We start from the raw sequence: 20,771 nt of genomic DNA on the forward strand, positions 1-20,771 counted from the left end.
GCCCTGCAATATATTATTATACTAGGGGTTGGAAATCCTGAATAGGGTTTTCAGGAATCTGCTGGGGATTCCAGCTATCAGAAATTTACAGTATATAAACAAAACACAGAGCAGTATGCATGTAACTGTTAGCTGCAAAGGGGGGGGGGGGCAAAAGAAAAATAAATCAGGATTCTTTAAAATACACACACATTTTAGGATTACCATCACTGCTCTTTTCAAATGTTCCCTCATTCGGCTTCCTGCAACCACAACAGCACTAATGAAAGCAGTGGAGCCTAATGTTAGTCACAGAGGCAGCCACAGCAGCAACCTTGACCAGCTAGCTAGCCCATCACAGCAAGAGGAGGAAAAGGAGGAGGACACAGCTAAAGCAAAAGAACCAGAAATAATTAAATTGTAACAGACCAGCTTTCCAATCCATTCGCTCATGTTGTCCAACCAGACACCAGAGATTATACAAAAACCATGGGATGAGGGTTTGCACAGTATTCTCTGTACAATTCAGTACATTCAAACCGCACAAGCTTTTGCACTGCCCACAAGGATTCAGTGGGTTGTGCAGCCAGTGCATGGAGGGGATGTGAACCCACACAACCCCTTTTGCATGAGTACCCAGAGCAGAAGGGGAGAAAGAGAAGATGCTTCTCACAGGACTGCTTATGCCTTATGCAACTTTAAAAGGTACCAGTATTGTGCAGGAATAAATGTCTGTGGTATGTGTTGCCTAGCTTTCTTTGTTTGAATTCCTTCTTCTCCTTTCACCAGCACCCGATTTTGTGCTGACTCCAGTCTGAGAAAAGGGGCTGGCCAGCAAATTAGGATCCTGCTGCAGTACAGAAGCCTGTAAGAAAGCCTCCAGACATGTTGCAACCGTACAATGCAAGGATGATCCTGACTGCAAGGGAAGCCATTTCTTGAGAATACATCTAAGTCCTGAGGAACTAGGTGAGAGAGTGAAAGTTCTTCCTCACTACCACCCAAACTATAAATAGCTCCACTTCCTGGGTTGGGTGTTTTGAAAAACATGCACAAAATTTCAGGTCCTGTTGGTGGTTTGACTACCTTTTTCATTATTATGCATAAAGCATCATCATATATTATACGTTGCTGGTTTATTTCTGATTATCTTTCCACAAGGGCAGATATTGATGCCGAAATCCAGTATTGCCTGAGCTCAGCAAGTGCAGCTTGCTCCCGATTGAAGTGCAGACTGTTTGCGGACTGGGACATTCACAGGGAAACCAAAATGCTTGTTTACAAAGCTGTTGTACTACCAACCTCACTGTACAATTGTGAAACATGGACTACTTATAAATGCCAGCTCCTCAAAAGATTCCATCAAGGGTGACTCTGAAAAAAATTACATATCACATGAGAAGACAGGCAAACAAATGCCAGTGTACTGGAAGAAGCAAAGATCACCGGTGTCGAAGCAATGATTCTTCAACATCAACTTCATCGGACTGGTCTGGTTGTTCAAATGCCTGATTATCGTCTTCCAAAGCAACTACTCTATTCCAAACTTAAAAATGGAAAGTGTAATGCCGGTGGTCAACAAAAGAGGTTCAAAGTGTCTCTCAAGGCAAATCTTTTAAAATGTAGTATAAACACCAACAATTGGAGAACAGCTTTTACCAAAGGTATCATGGACTTTGAAGACACTTGAACTCAGGACGAAAGGGAAAAACGTGCTAAGAGGAAGGCATGTTTGGCAAACCCTCACCATGATCAACCCACACCCAGAAACCTAAGTCCCTACTGTGGAAGGACATGTGGATCCAGAACTGGCCTCCACAGTCACTTATGGAATCACTGTTAAGACTGTGTTCATGTAAGACAATCTTACTTGGCTACGAGTGATTGCCAAAGAAGAACGGGTTGATAGGTCTCTGTCCCTAAGGAGCTGACAAACTATAATACTATTATGAGTTTGGGATGTTAAGCTGTATGCCAGACCCCTCTAATCCCTGGATCCAGCAAGTGTTAAAAGCTACCCAAGCTTTCTAATTCCTGATATAGCCAAGCTAGCTTCCTGGTGAGGTGAAGGGGGATTACGGTGCTTGGGATAACATGACAAATGGGAGCGTCCCCTCCCAGCAAAAAACAGAGATGATAAGTATTTCATATTTTAGCTGTCCTTTCTTGTTCCCTTTGCCATGTTAGGACAAGTAACAACAGTTTATTCAGAAAGCAGTATAGGCAGGGACTGAGGCTTACTATAAAGATAGAAGACTTCTTGCCGTCCTTGGTAAGGTCCAAATAAATGAACATAAACATTGCCCATTCCTATATATGTTAACTTAGAAGAAAATCCTATCTGGTTTAATGCAGCTAGCTCGAAGGCAGGAATGCACAGGGGTGCTAATAAGATGAAAAAGACCTTTAAGATCCGTTGAGGTACCAAATCAAATTTCACAGAGCCTCACGAATTTTGCCACAGAGACTAGGAATTTCCCCGAGGCTGCTGCAAATGTATTCTGCAAATGTATCCAATGGTACACATTTTTCTGTATCACATGAACAATTACTTTTAATCTTGATGTTGAACCTTTCTCCCTCCTCTCGTTAACAATTTACTGTACTCTTTTTGGTTCCTATGCTTCAGCATGCAGGCAGACGGTGCTAACTAATAGTCAATATCACCTGCATTCATAGCAAAGAAACTGACTGTGTTTGATCTTTTGTGTTTGCTTGGAAGCCCAGAGGCAGCCAATTGCAAGAACATATGTAGCTCTAAAGCCACCATCTAAAGAGTCACTGGCTTCACCCATGCAGTATGTTTTGAAGTGTAGCCTCAAATGGCAAACCATTTTCCGAAATTGGAAAAGTTTCAAAAAAACTTGTTGAAACGTAGGAACAGGCAATGCTATTAAAAGCAGGGAGCAAGGAAGAGGTCAAAAGTCCCATCAGGAATGCAGAAGCCCTTTGGGCATTCTCATAGATGGGCTCTGGGTTATACTTCTAATGGCTGCCCAAGGATATAAAATACCTGAACTTCCAAAGCATCCAATTCTCGTTCAGCTCTAACACACACAGGTTTCCTGAAACTGCTGACATTGAAGCAAGCAAACCATCCTGAAACATAGATGATGAATAACGCTGTAGGAATGGTAAATCTATAACAGCCTTACAAATAATGGTTCAAATATGGCTGGCCAAGGAACAGTTCCAGAAGCATTTTTCCTCCACACCTAGCTTTAGTGGCTTCTGGACTTTGTCAGCTGGATATGTATTGAAACTTCATTAATTTAGTTATTTTTAACATGAAGCAGATTCTGCTTCCTAGCCACCTGCAACTGATTCTTACTTGCCCTGGGCAAGTGCCCATTTACAAACCTGGTATAAATTAAAGTGTTTAGATTTCTATTTGTAGATTGCCATTCCACAAAAAAAGGCAAGTGCCTGAAATATTTTAGATATTTTGGAGGAGGTTTTCAAAAGTATCAGTCCAAGAAAGATCAATCAAACTCTCTGGGTTTTAAAAATATCATGCAGTTCCTTCCCACCCATTTATAACAGGCAACAGAGAAAGAATCGGCATGGAATCTATGCTGCTGCTCCTTCTTGCCCTTTCAAATCAAGTAAATCTTTAACTAGGTTTGTGATTAGTGAAATCCTTGATATGGTTTCCACTGATAAGGTCCCAACTCAAGACAACATGTTCATTTCCTAAACATGTGAGTGTGTGTTTTGACTGTATGTGTATCCAGAAGAAAGAAGCAACTTTAATATTTTCATTATTAGCATCTTCTATACAAAAGCATTTATGTGCACCCAAGTATACTTCGAACTTGTATATTTATAAAGCACATATATGCTCACTGATTTTCAGACACTGAAGACCTACTACCCATTTTGGAAGCTGTTTGGTTGACTGTTCTCTAAGCATTTGGACACCTCACATCTTTAGACCCAGCCAATACAGCCAACTATCACCCAGTCTCAAATCTACCATTCTTGGACAAGGTGATTGAGCGGGTGGTTGCTGAACAACTCCAAGCACGCCTGGAGGATGTGGACCATTTGGATCCCTTCCAATTGGGATTCAGGCCTCACATTGGGACTGAAACTGCCTTGGTCGCGCTGGTTGATGATCTGCGGCAGGCTAGGGACAAAGGTGAGAGCTGTTTCCTCGTTCTGCTGGATCTCTCAGCGGCCTTTGACACTATCAACCATAACATCCTTCTGGGCCGTCTAGAGGGGCTGAGAGCTGGGGGCACTGTTATACAGTGGTTCCGCTCCTTCCTCCTGGGCCGTGTTCAGAAAGTGGTGGGGGGGTGAGTGTTCAGACCCCTGGGCTCTCACTTGTGGGGTGCCTCAGGGTTCCGTCCTCTCCCCCATGCTTTTTAATATCTATATTAAGCTGCTGGGACAGATCATCAGGGAGTTTGGGCTGGGTGTTCATCTGTATACAGATGACACCCAGCTCTATCTCTCTTTTAAATCAGAACCAGTGAAGGCGATGAATGTCCTGTTTGAGTGTGTGGAGGCGGTTTGGGGATGGATGGCAGCTAACAGATTGAGGTTGAATCCTGACAAGAGAGTACTGTTTTGGGGGGGACAGGGGGCGGGTTCTGAATGGGGTAACTGCACCCATGAAGGACCAGGTGCACAGCCTGGGAGTCATTTGGACTCACAGTTGTCCATGGAGGCTCAGGGTAATTCTGTGTGCAGGGCGGTTGTCTACCAGCTCCACCTGGTATGCAGGCTGAGACCCTACCTGCCTGCGGACTGTCTCGCCAGAGTGGTGCATGCTCTAGTTATCTCCCGCTTGGACTACTGCAATGCGCTCTACGTGGGGCTACCTTTGAAGGTGACCTGGAAACTACAACTAATCCAGAATGCGGCAGCTAGACTGGTGACTGGGAGCGGCCACTGAAACCACATAACACCGGTCTTGAAAGACCTACATTGGCTCCCAGTACGTTTCGGAGCACAATTCAAAGTCTTGGTGTTGACCTTTAAAGCCCTAAATGGCCTCGGTCCTGTATACCTGAAGGAGCGTCTCTACCCCCATCGTTCAGCCCAGACACAGATCCAGCGCTGAGGGCCTTCTGGCGGTTCCCTCCCTCCAAGAAGAGAGGTTACAGGGAACCAGACAGAGGGCCTTCTTGGTAGTGGCGCCCGTCCTGTGGAACGCCCTCCTATTAGATGTCAAGGAAATAAGCAGCTATCTTATTTTTAAAAGACATCTGAAGGCAGCCCTGTTTAGGGAAGTTTTAATAAACAATGCTGTATTGTTTTTAACACTTGATTGGGAGCCGCCCAGAGTGGCTGGGGAAACTCAGCCAGATGGGCGTGGTATAAATAATAAATAATAAATACATAATACATAATAATACATAATAATACATAATACATAATACATAATACATAATGCATAATATTATTAGTAGTAGTATTCTGGTGACAGCATTTTGAAACTGTTGCTAAACAATCTTTAAAAGTACAACCCCACAGAGAATTTTGGCTACCCAGCCTGGATATAACCAGTGCACAAGTCACTAAGATCAGATCTACTGTACTTTTCAAGACAAGCTTGCAGTTGCTGGTGCACTGGATTAAGCTGGAAAAGGGTACTCCCAACCGAAGGCATCACCTGGACAGACAATGGTTTTCAAAATATACAATTGGCTCTTTAAGCAGCATAAAACCAAAGTACGTTGCCCATTTCCACCTGAATCAGCATCTAATATCACCTCCACTTTCTCAATTAACTGTGCTTATCCTCATCCAGACCAGAGTTACAAAACATTCCTGGTTAGAGATTGCACTGGGATTCAAACAAACGGTGCTACGTGGGTCAATCTGAGTAGCAAAGTGGGACACAAAGGACAGCTTGCCACAAGGAGGTTCATGATGAAAAGTAGCCCTGAACTAGTAACCAGCACCAGAAACTGTGGCACCGAATCTCCTAAGGAAATTGCTACATGAAGAAATTTATTTTGTTTTGTCCCAGACCTGTCACTAAGTTTCACTAGATGTGCTAGCATGTTGCCATAGCCCAAAATAAGTCAAAGTCTGTTGCTGCACAATATTTTGAAATGGCATGTAAAATAAGAAACACGTAGCAACCCTAGGCAGTCCACAAATGTGTCCACAAATTGCAACTTTTGAAGGACTATACACAGCTCTTTCTACTTCATATATGCAAGCTATAAATAGGAAGGGTGATCTATATGTAGCAGGGACACTGGAAATCTAAAAGTTATTTTAAATTTTAAGCTGGCTTGTTACATCCTTTGTTTTGTTTATATTCCAGACATGTCTTGGTAAGGCTGAAAAGCAGTTTTAGATGTGTTTAAAATCTGGTTGTAGGGAGAAAAAGAAATACTGTTCTATTCTCACACGCAATCTGATTGAATCCTATTTTCTAGTGTTGTTGTATTACCACAGCTACGATATTCAAATAAACATTTGCCATTTGATTAGTAAGAATGCATCAGCCAGTGAATTTAAACATTGCTTCTATCTGAACAGATTAACGTATTTCCTAATGAAAATATGATGGAATCTCATAAGGTGCATGGTATGTAAACATGAGCCTTATTAAAATCATGACTGGAAAATACATTTGGAGAAGCAACTGCACATGCAAGTCTACAGAAATCATTCTTCTAATTTTCTGCCAAGATGTCCTGATCTGCTTGTTCTGAATTTGCTTTTATAATTTTACATTTTATTTTTCCAATCTCTTCCAAAACTTGTTAGCCCAAGTGAGCTGAGTGGAGCAGCATTAGTACAAACTACAAGAATTAACAGTCCAGAGTTAAAGCATACACACCCTTAAGTAAATCCCCATTTTTCAGTGGAGTTTGCTCTCTAGAAAGCACACTTAAGACAGCCAAAATAGTTATTGGATATTAAAATTACGATTATTATGAGATGATAATTAAAAACACTGGGATATTATTAAAACACTATCACTGTCTTCTCTAAAGCTGCACTGGTTCTCTTTGAAAAGTGTGTACTCTTCCATAAACTTCAAAAGACTGATTTAGTACCAAAAGTCATATGCAAAAACTGAATTCTTTTCTTAAAATGTACAATGTACAACTTTTCTTAAAATGTACAACCATTTTCAATGGTTACAGCTGAATTGCTAACCCCACTTACCTGGGAGTAAGCCTCATTTAATTAAATGAGACTTATTTCTGAGAATGTGGTTATGACGGCAGCCTAAAGTACTGCTTTATTTTTATTTTATTCTTAAAAAGAAAAGGAAAGTCAGGTGCAAGAAAGTTCTTGGTAATTTATCATTGCTGATAATGCTGCACATTAGCTAAAGGGTTGAGCCATTCAAAAGAGATTCAAATTAAAAGCACACACAAAAATCCTATAAACCAAAACACCTTTTGTTCCTAACACACTCTGATAAAACCTGCTAATGCTGGTCCCTTACCTTTAGGTCCTACCAAAGAGCAAAACTTCTGTCTCTCAAGGAATCAGAACAAGAACTGTGGCAGCACACAAGAACTGCAAGCAAGACGGGACAGAAGTAGGACACCCCCTGTCCACAGCTCCTCCCCTCACTTGTCACTATAGGCAAAGTGCCAGCTGGCAGCCAAGAGGAGAAGAAGGTTAAGACTGGCTGGACTTCAAGACAAGAAGAATGCTGGCACAGCCAGCCAAGATAAGCTCTGCATTCTGTGACCTGGACAAGACACAGTCAAACAACCAACAATAAGAATGTGAAAAGGCTCAGGTTAGAAGTGACAAGGGCCAGGAAAGGTTGCAGACCAAAATGTCATTGTTGGAAAAACAACAACAGGATTTCTTAACAGTTGGAAAAATTCAACAGGTGAAGCATTCCCATGCTACAAATGGCTTCACCTGTTGAATGTCCTCTTGGGTACCTGTTAAAAGATGTGTGAGCTCTATTACTAAAACAAGACATGCCAGTCATAGGCAGAGCTCACTACTGCTGCTCTGTCATGTACTTACTTGGGAGGAACTGTGTAGAAAATCCTTGACACTCTTTCTTTCTTTCAGACCAATACTGGGGAGCAAGTATTATCTGAGATCTTGGGCTTCTGATACAGCTTCATTCATTATTACCACTGCTAATATAGTGGTTTGTTTTGCTGCATGTGGTCTATGTTTGTTTTATTGTGCTATGGGCAAACGTGTTTTATTAATAGCAGTACGGGCTACAGTGTTTTATTTGTTGTTTCATTATTTAATTATACGGATGTCATCTTGGCTGCTCATTTAGATCAGAAAAACAGCACAAAAGTGCAAATGAATAGCCTCGTAAAACCAATAGGAGCCACACCTCTGCGTTATCAGCAGTTATACAAAAGGCAATGATTAAAACATGATGCAACAATGCTTGGTTTGATACGGAAGAGGACTAGCATGACACGAAACAACAGCACTGAATCAAGTGAGCGTACATCAGTCTGTGGCAATACCTAAATCTATTGCCTTATTCATCTTAAAGCCTTCTCCATCAGACTGAACTAATTCTCACTGATCTCAACGGAATGATAAACTCAGCAAAACACACTGTCAGCCATACACATAATTGGGCATGCAAAGTGCCCATCACATTTCATTGGCATCCACCAAGTTTTCCTTTAAGTAGCTCGGCTCAAACTAAACCAAGATACAAAAAGGAAGTTGGTACAAAATGAAACCGGAGGGAAAGATTCTGCAACCTTCAGATAGTCTGATTTCAGTCCTGAGCACATTTACTGGAAAGTCAGTCCCATTTATTGCTCTGGAATCCCCTTCCAAGTAAACATGCTTAGGGTTCATACTCTTCTGTGTATTTTAAACATTCCCTCAAGACAATATTCATCAAAGTGAGAGGCAGGTGTCCATAGGGAGACACACAGAAAATTCCTGGGGGAGGCAGGAACTCTTGGCCAATGCCTCACTGTAGCAGGCATCAAATGGACCATGATGTGAGTTAGTCATGATGCAAGATTAGAGCCCTGTGGCAGCAGCAGCTTCCTTCCACCTTTCCTTTCCTTCCCCATCCTCATTAGAGGAAATTCAGGATTCTTGATCACAAGCCACACTTGTAATAGTAACACCTTCAGCTGTTTTGCCATTTGATCATTAGCATTTATCCATTGCTTTTTACAAAACATCTCACAAAATATTAAAGCATAGAACCAAAATGGGGAAGAGCCACAGATCAGTGGCAGAGAATCTGCTTTGCATGCAGCAAGTCCCAGGTTCAATCCTTGCCCAAAATTTTGGGGCAGCCACTACCAGCCAGTATGGGCAATCCTGAGCTAAATGGGCCTGACTCCGTCTAAGGCAGTTTCCTATGTTTCTGTGTTCTTCAGCCTTCAGATGTTGCTGTAATTTTTTTTTTTTTATTATTCTTTTAATCCAACACTTTTTAATAAATGTCTCGAAGTGACTTATTGAATACAGAATTTAGCCTTTAAACCCCAAAATAAAAGTGGTTTTAAATTGTTCATTTAAAAGATAAATGCTAAAACGACAACAGAAACACCTTTCTAATGGTTATTTAGATCCCATCTAGATGCACCACCACAATAAGCAGTATCAAGCACAACAACTCCTCAGGATCCTTCCCACAGGGCAGATGGCAGTAGATAACCCTCTAAGACAGTGTTCCTCAAACTTGGGTCTCCAGCTGTTGTTGGATTACAAATCCATAGCTAGTAGGTCCAGGGGTGAGAAGAAGAAGAGTTTGGATTTGATATCCTGCCTTTCACTCCCCTTCAGGAGTCTCAAAGCGGCTAACATTCTCCTTTCCCTTCCTCCCCCACAACAAACACTCTGTGAGGTGAGTGGGGCTGAGAGACTTCAAAGAAGTGTGACTAGCCCAAGGTCACCCAGCAGGTGCATGTGGAGGAGCGGAGACACGAACCCGGTTCCCCAGATTATGAGACTACCGCTCTTAACCACTACACCACACTGGCTCACCACAGGGGTAATGGGAGTTGTAGTCACATCAGCCAGAGACCCAAGTTTGAAAAACACTACTCTAAGAAGAAGTCATATTATTCACTCACCTGCCCTTCTTGCTGTCCTAGGGTCCTTTCCACAAGACCCTTGGTGGTAGCTGGCCCTGCCGGGGTTGGGGAGGGAGGGCGATTCAGCCCAAACAAGCTGTTGTGACTTCATCTTTTCTTCTTGCTCTCAGCTGGCTCATCCCACTTAGTAAATGTAACTTCATAAGGCACTGGGAGAGGGTAGCACTATATGCCATAAAACCACTCATGCCGACAGCACTCGTCGGAAGCATAGGAGCACAACACACTGGAAGAGGAGTGAGCCATCTGGTAGAAGGATTCTGCTGTCACAGTTGGATGTAGATATGAACTCCTCTGCATCTATATCCCTGCAGATCTGCATCTGTTAGTTAGCCTATCTATACACAGCAGCCTCCAGTATCAACTTGGACTCATGGAAAGCAGATCTTCATGAGCACTACATCAGAATCAGTGTGAGTTTGATGTGTAGAAATGCTCTTTTATGGGATTCTGTGGGAAGCAAGCCCTTAACGCTTAGCCATGCTGATTCTAGAATACTTCATCTTGGAGACTAGAAGTCTAAGATGCTGAGTTTTTCTTTGATGCTATCACCTCTTTGCTGAAGGTGGCTGATCTGACCTCAATCTGGAAATTCCTGCCAGATATCTACTTTTTGTTTTTATGTTATTTATTCAATTTCTATGTTGCCCTTCATCCAAGAATCACAGGGCAGTTTACAATATAAAACACAAAAATACATAATATAGTAACAAACAACAACAATACTGCCCCCACAGTTGAAAAGGCCATGAGTTGTTTAATTAGCCAAAGACCTAGGAGATGTTTTTAACTGGTGCCTAAAGATATGTAACGACCATAACTTCACTGAGCTGGAGGAAAAGCAAAACATTTTTATTTAAAGTCACCTGCAGACTCTTATGAGATTAACAAGCTGCAAATCTCTGGTCACTCATTTGCTGCAATTCTTGGAGCCATGAGACTTTGTCAAATGGAGTAGGAACGAGAGAGAGAGAGAGAGAGAGAGAGAGAGAGAGAGAGAGAGAGAAGATAGCAAGAAATATTTAGGATGGATGTTACCCCCTGGAGACGTCCCTGCAATATGCATGGTTGATATTAGGGATAGCCATGTGAATTTAGGGGGAAATGCAATATTCCAAGCACTTAGAAGCCTGTATTAATGAATGGTTTTAACAAAACCTTGACAGCTCGGAAACTCTGATATAGCCTTAACACTAAAATTTCCACTCAAAATTCTTATATATTAGATATGGAGTTTAAACCTAGCCTAAAAGAAATGCAGATAAGAGAACATATTTTCTATTTGGGGAGAGAGAGAGAGACACACACTATAGGGTCAGCAAAAGAAATTATAGTCTAAGAAAGCAGCAGCAAAATTGTCCCCACAGCTAAAAATACAGAAACCTAACATGAATTTCTGTTTTATCATCCTGGTTTCACTTTGACTCTTTCAGAACTGAAACTAGTTTCAGGAGGCATGTAGAAAAACCAAAATGTTCATAAATTTACATGTTAACATATCTGATCCATGTCTACTTAGAAGCAAGCCCCACTAAATTCAACTGGACTTACTCCCAAGTAAGTCTACCTAGGATTGCAGCTGAATTATGAAATGAGCTGATTTGATACTGAGAGTGGATTGTGATGGATAAATAAATTTCTGGCCACTTAGGGGAAATCTAGTAAAAAGTTTTAAGAAGATACAGGGTGGCTGCTCAACTCATCACCACCTGGAAAGGTTTAGTAACAGATGCCATTTATTGCAAAAACAACCACCTCTGGTAGAAGGTGGTTGTTTTTTAACAGTTCATCTGTTTTTCCTATTAGAACATATAACATTGTGAATAGCACAACTTCTACTTAGGAGGGTTTTTTTTAACAAACAGTGAAATTAACAGCTCAGTTGGTTAGAGTGTGATGCTGATAATGTCAAGGTTGCAGGTTCGATCCCTGTATGGGACAAATTGCATATTCCTGCATTGCAGGGGGTTGAACTAAATGATCCTCGTGGTCCCTTCTAACTCTACAATATGACTTCTATGATATCACTACCAACAGCAATAAGGAATTTATTCCTCTCAGCACCATTATCACACAAAGCCATTCCAAACAAATATACCCCATTTGGAGGGAGAGTTGGATACTATGATAAGCTTTTAAGTGTTAAGGTATCTTTATGGGCTGCACATGGCATCATGGTCAGAGCAGTAAGTTTGACCATCCAATTTCAAATGGCTCACAAAACGCATATCTTCTCAATTTTCAAGCAGGCCAGTCATCGGATCTGCCAATGATGAATGGGACACAGGTGAGGGGTGGAGACAGTGTAATCTGTTCTTGTGCCTTTAACAGAACTTCCATCTGTCAAAATCAGCAGATAGTGCTATTCACTGCATGGAATCTAGTGGCACACACACAAACACACCCTAATGTCTGCAGATCAAAACCCTCATTTAAAAGGCAGGGGAACAAGGATCGGTTGAAAACCTGGCATGGAGCTGAGGAATACAGAAGTCTCGGCACACGAGCTCATTAGGCTGCTAGCTTGCCGTTCCTGTTCCATTAACTGGGGTTCATCAAGTAAACAAGCAAAGCACTGGGCTGTACAGGTCACAGCCCTGTTCTCATCACCAAGTGCTATACTTACCACCTAGAAATTTTCAGAGAAAATAGGTCTTGGGTGCAGCAATATTTCTCCTGCTGTTACAGCCATTTTTGGGTTTGATTTTTTTTAAAACAACAACAACAACAACCTGGTAAATAAGATTTCATTATGATCTGAAATGATATGGTGGCATTCATCAAAGCAATACAGGAAACAGATTAGAAGACGTGTTCTCAGATGCTGGAGCACTGTTAAGATGAAAGAACAACAGCAAGAACTTCTAATTAAACTATAGAAAACAGACATACCTGCCTCCTGAGGCGCAAGGACTGTGTATCACAGGCATAGATCAAGCTTCCCAACCTCTTCAGAACAGGGGTGGTTGAAAAACTCATTCTTTACAAATGCCAATACCAACTGACTTATCCTCACCACCTGATCTAATGTACAGCTCTGAATGCACTTAGAATCAAGGAATTGTAGCACCAGGGACATTGGCCCAACACCCTGCAATGCTGGAATTTTTTGCCCAACGTGGGACTCCAACCCACAACCCTAAAGTTAAGAGTCTCATGGCCTACAGAGAGAGAGAGAGAGAGAGAGAGAGAGAGAGAGAGAGAGAGAGAGAGAGAGAGTCGCTGGTACTTCCCAAAATGTTGTGACACAGGTCTTAATCAGAAACGTTTCCAAATGTCTATTTTATGAAAGATGCATATTAAAATACAAATGTTCATGCTGATGTTTAAAAATGTAGATTAATACATAGACTAGACAGACTTGTGAACACATGAAGAAACTGTCAGACTAAAAGACGATTGATCCAATGATCCCTGCTTCAGGACCAATCTCAAAATAGTTGGGAGCACATCTTCCCTTTGATAGTAAATTCAACACTTTTCTAGCAGGTGACAGCAGGGGGAATGCAGAACTTTTATCTGCAGCTTTTGGTACTAGGAAAAAGTTTACACAAGATCAAAGCGTCACTACAGTGTAGCAAGAGCACATATCTTGCATCTGAACTGTATTCAGCGTACAGTATCCCGAAACCTAAGATTGTTTGACTGGTTTACTGGCCAGTTGGAAGTTTTGTAAACTGGCTGCAGTATTACGCACAACTACCTGGGAATAAGCCCAACTGAACTCACTGTGGTTTACTCGCAAGTATACATGCATATGACTACACTGTTAGGCATGCCCAAGATCATTGTTTTCAGTGGCTAAGTCTGCATGAGATCAGGCTACTGATGCCAGTAACCGTCCCCTAGAGCCCTCCTTCGTATTAGTCAGCATAGGAAAGTGGATAAATACTTTCCCCAGCCCCATAATACTAAATTTAATTAGGTCACATTTCCTCTGTCTTGAAATGGCAGAAGCTATGTACAGCAGACTGCACAGAGCTAATGAGAAAATTATGCACAAAACATCTTGCACTACAGCAGCATCCTAGGCTCAGCTGACCAGCTTGTTAGTCACAATTCTCTCACTGTCAGAACCATTCTGAGGTAACTTTTAACTTCTTCTTGAACACAATGCCCATCCGGTCTCAATGTAGAATAGGCTCAGTCTTTCCAAACTCTTTGGAGAATCCTCAAAAGGATCTGGCAAGTTCAACGGAAGCTAGAAAAGGCATTTTCTGTCAACCTCTACCATCTTCAAATATCTGAAGGGTTGTCGGATGGAGAAAGTGTGTTTCCTGCTGATCCAGGATGAATGGTATCAATGGAATAAGATCACAGGAAAGGAGATTCGGACTAAACATAAGGAAGAACTTTCTGACACACCTTCCTTGGAGGTTTTTAAACAGAGATTGAATGGTAATCTGTCAAAGATTAATTACTGTGATTCCTACAATGCATGCAGTTGGGCCAGATACTGCAACTCTTGGAGTACTCTACAGTTTCCCACTCTACAGTTCTACCACCCCCTGTCTTCACTTAGGCCTTCCCCCCCTTTTCCTAATTTTACCTGAATAGAAAGGAATATGGAAACAAATAATGGCAGTGCTGGAACAGCCAGACCCAGTCACATACAAAATTTGGATCAGCTCATAATTGGCTCAGCTTTTCCAGGCTAGGGTTAGTTTACTTCCGCACCAGCTTTTTATAAAGTTTGCCACAATCCCTACATTTTTACCTTCTCAAGCAAGACTAGGTCAGCCTAACTTCAGTATTTGAAACCATCCAATCACATTGTTTACACATCTCTTTAAACTAGTTTTTATAGGTGACTGCAAGTCTTTAAAATGCAGTCAAATGTTCACAAATCAACAATACATTTGATAATGAAATACTACATTTCCAAGTAAAGATGCATGTTCTGGAACCTCAACAAATTTTGGTGACACAGTTGGGGGAAGTAGAAATAGGGTTGCCGTATTCCCAAAAGTAAAAATCCAGACAAAGTTGTTGAGCTTTTGGGGGGGGGGGGATTTTTAAAGCATTAAAAATAATCGCCCTACTATGGCAGCCCTAGTAGAAAGTAGATATGCCCACTGCCATTCCTCAGAATTAATTTTAAGATGGCAATCTTTAAACAACGTGATTAAAACTCTGATTACTAAGAAATTGTCTGTTAAGTTGTTGATTGACAACATTTTTACATTCCCAAGCAGGACTAGGTCAGCCTGTGACATCAGAATCTTGAAGAAGCTGCCAAAATGTAGGCAACACAGATCTCGCTTCATTGCCCCTGAAACATTAAGCAACTAGCATGATGTCCAAATTACAGATCTCTCCTCTGCTTATTCAGTCCTCATTCTGACACCCATCAAGGGCACATTAGTAAGAGGACTCAATCTACCAAGAACATCCCAAAATATATTGCCAAGGTCCTTCATCACCACACTGCTGGTGAATGTGGAACAAGGATAAGAAACTGGATCCAGCCAGTGGGCCACATGTTGACCATGACATCAGTTGAAGCATTTCCCTTTGCCTGTGTGGTATGAAAGCAAACCACAAAGGCAAAGCATTGCAGGTGCTGATTATCAGTTGACAGCAGAGATGGTATCTTTATCTGCCCTCACATCTGACATCTTATACAACATCAGGTATAGGGCACAGGAAAATGGCCTGGGGGAAATAGCTTTGTGGGTCAAAACAGGCCTTCTCAGCCTGATTATGCACTTTCCCAATACAGTGGGACCTCAGGTTACATACGCTTCATGTTACATACACTTCAGGTTACAGAATCTGCTAACCCAGATATAGTACCTTGGGTCAAGAACTTTGCTTCAGGATGAGAACAGAAATCGTGCTTCTGCGGTGCAGCAGCAGGAGGCCCCATTAGCTAAAGTGGTGCTTCAGGTTAAGAACAGTTTCAGGTTAAGTACGAACCTCCGAAATGAATTAAGTACTTAACCTGAGGTACCACTGTACATCAGATTCTCACAATACACACCCACCAACAAACAAACAACCACTGGGCATGGAGGTGGGTGGTTTACACCAGTGGTGTAGCGTGGGTTGTCAGCACCCGGGGCAAGGCAAGTAATTTGCGCGCCCTAACCCATGGATTTGCGCCCCCTAACCCTAACCCCCAGATGTTGTGCCTGGTGCGGCCGGGCCCCCCCTGCATCCCCCATGCTATGCCACTGGTTTACACACCTTCCACCCACAATGCAGTGCAACAGTTATACCAGAGAACCAAAAGGTGTGTCAAGTTTTCAGCTGGAAACTGTTGTTGTGCCTTTGAAATGCAACACCTTAGAAGGCAATTACGCCCAACTCTGCTCAGCAACCAAAGCTAATTTTCCTCCCTCCCACTCTTATTTTTGTCTTTGTATCACAAAGGCACCCAGTTAATTTGGTTGCCAACAAATATTGCCACAGACATTTCTGACATCATGGTCTTTCCAAAGAGTGGCTCCTGTCCACATTTGTTAATTGTCTTACTTTAAATATTGTGAGGATCCTATGCCCTTTTAAAATGTGTTTTTTGGGGTGTGTGGGGGTTATTAGGTTGTTCTTTTTATTTTGATTATGTATTTTGTGGTTTTATATTTTGATTTTATTCTGTGAACTGCCCTGAGATCTCCAGGTATAGGGTGGTATATAAATTCAATAAATACCAGTAACAACAGCAACAACCAACAACAACAACTCCATGCTGCAAAAACCTTTGTTTTCTCATTCCTACACATCAAGCTGCTGTTAAAAGACAGATCAGGCTACTTCCACACACACATACACACCGCTCGGTTGGCAGTCCTATTGTCTACTTCCACACACACATACACACCACTTGGTTGGCAGTCATATTGTCTAATGATGCCATCTGACACTTCGGGGTTCTTTAAAGGTAAAGGGTAAATGGACCCCTGACCATTAGGTCCAGTTGTGACCGACTCTGGGGTTGCGGCACTCATCTCGCTTTATTGGCCAAGGGAGCCGGCGTACAGCTTCCGGGTCATGTGGCCAGCATGACTAAGCCGCTTCTGGCAAACCAGAGCAGCGCACGGAAACGCCGTTTACCTTCCCGCCAGAGTGGTACCTATTTATCTACTTGCACTTCATGCTTTTGAACTGCTAGGTGGGCAGGAGCAGGGACCGCAGAACAGGAGCTCACCCCGTCATGGGGATTCAAACCACTGACCTTCTGATCAGCAAGCCCTAGGCTCAGTGGTTTAACCCGCAGCGCCACCTGCGTCCCCTCGGGGTTCTTTACTTGCACCTAATTTGGTGTACCTATCTTTGATAGTCATTCCACCTGTTCCAACTTGCAAAAGCATATCAGGAGTTTTGAACCCATGTGTCCCTTTCTCCCAAATGACATGACTGTAAGTGATAACCGATAAAGAAATCTGGGTTTGCAGGCCGCACAGTTGGCTTCAATCAAGGTGCCCAGAAGGTGACCCCCAAAAACAGCACACACAGACACTTCCCAGAAGGCCAAGATGTGTCTCAGTTTTGCACAGAAACCTATAGCAAAGAGCACAAAGAGTTTCTACTTGGATTTATGCCAAAATGCTACAGCTCAACTCTCCACTGCCTTTCCCATTACATAACCTGTTGCTATTCATGTACACACAATGTAAGCCCTAGAGAGGTGCCGTGCCGGGGAATGTGACTCGCTACCGACTGAACAAAATTGAAACCTTCCACACCACAAAATAGCAGAGCTGTCTATAAATACGACCCACACTTGTTGCTAACAAACAAAAAGCCATGGGAGAGAAGCTGAAACTTCAGCACAAGTTTAGTCATTTAGAGAGTTGCGCCGGGGCGCGGTGGGTAACCACTCTGTGTTGTGATACTCTTCCCCTTCTAAGCCTGTTGAAACTGTAACAGCCACAGAATCTGCATAAAAAAAAAGATGCAACTCTTGCAAACGATGGGGAGTTCTCAACAAGCAAAGGAAGAAATGAAAAGGACCAGGAGAAGATCCATCATTGATCGTACTTACTGCAAAAGGAGAAGAGGGTTTATTAATAAACAAATATAGATGTATATGGTTCTGCTAGGGGATAAAACCCTCCAATTATCATCCTCTCCCGAGCAGTGAGATCCCCCTCTAGGCGATTCATTAGTTAACAATAAAACGTTCCACTTTTCATTCACCAAATCACCAGCCAGCCCAGCGAATTCTCAGGCGATTGAGAAAAGAATTTCTTTCTTTTTTAATAAATAAAAGTGAAGGAGGGAGGGAGCCCGCCAGGCGCCTTTACTCACTGAAAAGTCTGCAGTCTGGGCGCAGCCGGTTATGCTCTCTAATTAAAGTCATTTAGCAAAAAAAAAAAAAAAAAAAAGGAGGGGGGGAGAAAATCATCTCTCCGCGGTCCCCACCCACTCTGGGGTTTCGGGATTCAGTAGCTCCCGAGGGAAGAAGAAAAATAGAGACTGAGAACTGGAGGCGTGCTTGTCGGAGGCGAAGGCGGACACTTCTCGAAGACGCTTTGAATAAATAAACCCACCTACAAATTCCGCGTTGCCGCGTTTAAGGCTGGAATCTTGAACCCACTTCGAAAGAGAGGAGGCGGGATTCCTTCCCAGCAAAGAGGGCATTACTTCCGTGTAAGGGACAGTGGGATCGGGATCTGGCGCACATTTACTCCAGAGTAATTCCCTCTTCCTTCCGAGGAAACCTGCCTTGGCTCGGAGCGCACAAAGGAGAAGCTGCCCCTGCGTTTTGTTTTGACGGCGAAGCCAACGTGCGCGTCGCTCCCGCCTCCCGCCACAAGAAGCTTCTACCTACAAAGGGATGGGTGGGGGAAGGGAGTCGCTCGCTCTCTCCTACCAGATCAGGCATTGCGGAACACATCGATCTCCTCTCCTTTTATTTTGGGGGCAAATAACTCAGCTGCCCGCGATCAGTGTACCCCAGCCGAAAGAGCGCGCGTGGAAAGCAATTATCTCCTCGCCAACAAGACGCGCGCTGACAACTTGATGGAGAATCAATCTGCTGCCGTTGCTGTGGAGACGCGGCGGCTCCGGTCTCGCTCAACGCCCCCACCCCCCCAAAAAAAACCTCCTCCCAACTCCCTTTCAACTTCAGGGGAAGTTGCTGCCATCCCGTTTCTGTCCCATCCCCTTTACATTTCGGAACCCGCGGCGGGAGAGAGCGGAACTTCCCACTCGCCCCCCTTTAAATGGAACTCGAGCGCCACTTTTGGCGAACTGGGAAATAAGAAATGACTAATGGAGCTGTAATAGCTGGATGGGGGAAGGAAAAAACTTCCTTCTCCCCCACTCATTTTTCTTGCCAGGGCAAGGGTTGTGGTTTTTTTCTTGCTCGCTGTGTTTGCTTTAACTCATCGGCCGGGAGCGATTCCCCTTGTTTCCAAAGCTTTAAAGCAGCCATAACGCGGTTGGTGTTCGTGAGAGGTTAGCAGTGCTAGCCTATGCAGCGGTCTACTCAGAAGTAAGCCCCCGTGAATTTGATGGGGCTGCCTTATACTGTACTCCCAGGTCAGTGGATGCAAGTGGACCAGCAGCGTTATTCCTGCTGCTGATTTCAGTGAAACTGTTGGAGCAAAGATGTGCGTGTTTACCTGGAAGGAAGAATGTGTTCCTTGAATTCCGCCCACGCTTAGGCTCCTTCCCACAGGTGTAGAGGAATGCAGTCTCAGGTAAAGAGTCAGGTATTCTAGGACATCCCGATGGTGCAACTATAGATCGCTTCCAAGTATTGCTTATTATGTCTTAAATTTCCACACCGCCCTTCATCACAGGGCGGCTTGCAATATAAAAACACAAAAAACATAGCATAACCAACATAACAGTAACACACACACACACACAGTTTAAGAGGCCATGGATTGTTCAATCAGCCAAAGGCCCAGGAGAAGAGGAATGATTTTGCCTGGTACTTAAATATATGTAGTGAAGGTGCCAGGCAAACCTCCCTGGGGAGAGCATTCCACAAGCAGGGAGCCACCACAGAAAATGCATATTCTAGTGGCGGGTGGTGCTGTTGGTTAAACCACAGAGCCTAGGACTTGCTGATCAGAAGGTCAGCGATTTGAATCACTACCACAGAGTGAGCTCCCGTTGCTTAGTCCCTGTTCCTGCCAACCTAGCAGTTCGAAAGCACGTCAAAGTGCAAGTAGATAAATAGGTACCGCTCTGGCGGGAAGGTAAACAGCGTATCCATGCGCTGCTCTGGTTCACCAGAAGCAGCTTAGTCATGCTGGCCACATGACCCGGAAGCTGTACGCCGGCTCCCTCGGCCAATAAAGCGAGATGAGCGCCGCAACCCCAGAGTCGGTCAAGACTGGACCTAATGGTCAGGGGTCCCTTTACCTAGTGGCATCCTCGTATTCAGGCTGTTACTCCCAAGTCAAACTGCAACCTTTAGAGATGAACCAAGCTTTTTTTTTCCTGCCCTAGCAAATGAAAATTTCTGCCTCCTTTGTGTTGTCCATTCACAGAGAAGCAAATCAATAGCAGATTAAATGACCAAGATGTTATTTTCTCATTTTCTTTTGCAGTGTCTGCCTCAATTTTACAGCAGCTGCTTATCCTATTACATGCTTGCTGCTGATGTTTGCCATTCTTGAAGAGGGCAAAAACTCAAAAGCAAACTTAAAAGCAACAAACACATGTGCTTCCAGCTGTGTGTGTGTTGTTTTTTAAACTTTGTTTCACATCAACAAGGCTCCAACAGAGATGGCTCCAGTGAAATGGAATTGAGCACATTTAAGGTTCCAGGATTCTGCACTGCCTTTG

The 20,771-nt window shown here is 43.1% G+C and overlaps 1 protein-coding gene across 5 annotated transcripts in view; it reads right to left on the minus strand.

The window, feature by feature from the left end:
- Window positions 1–19,203, minus strand: part of PRR5L (proline rich 5 like) — an 81,397-nt gene extending 62,194 nt beyond the window's left edge. The window contains exon 1 of one of the 5 annotated variants that reach the window (XM_083752232.1): window positions 18,276–18,474. The gene's annotated coding sequence lies outside the window, so the exon portion shown is untranslated. Of the gene's footprint in view, window positions 1–7,405; window positions 7,498–18,275; window positions 18,475–18,517; window positions 18,539–18,840 lie in introns of those variants that run through there. The other 4 variants (XM_083752231.1, XM_083752234.1, XM_083752230.1 and 1 more) reach the window with 4 other exon arrangements.
- Between the last annotated feature and the right edge of the window lie 1,568 nt (window positions 19,204–20,771).

This window comes from Podarcis gaigeae (assembly GCF_964106915.1).
Source record: "Podarcis gaigeae genome assembly, chromosome: 1".
NCBI classification, from domain to species: Eukaryota; Metazoa; Chordata; class Lepidosauria; order Squamata; family Lacertidae; genus Podarcis; species Podarcis gaigeae.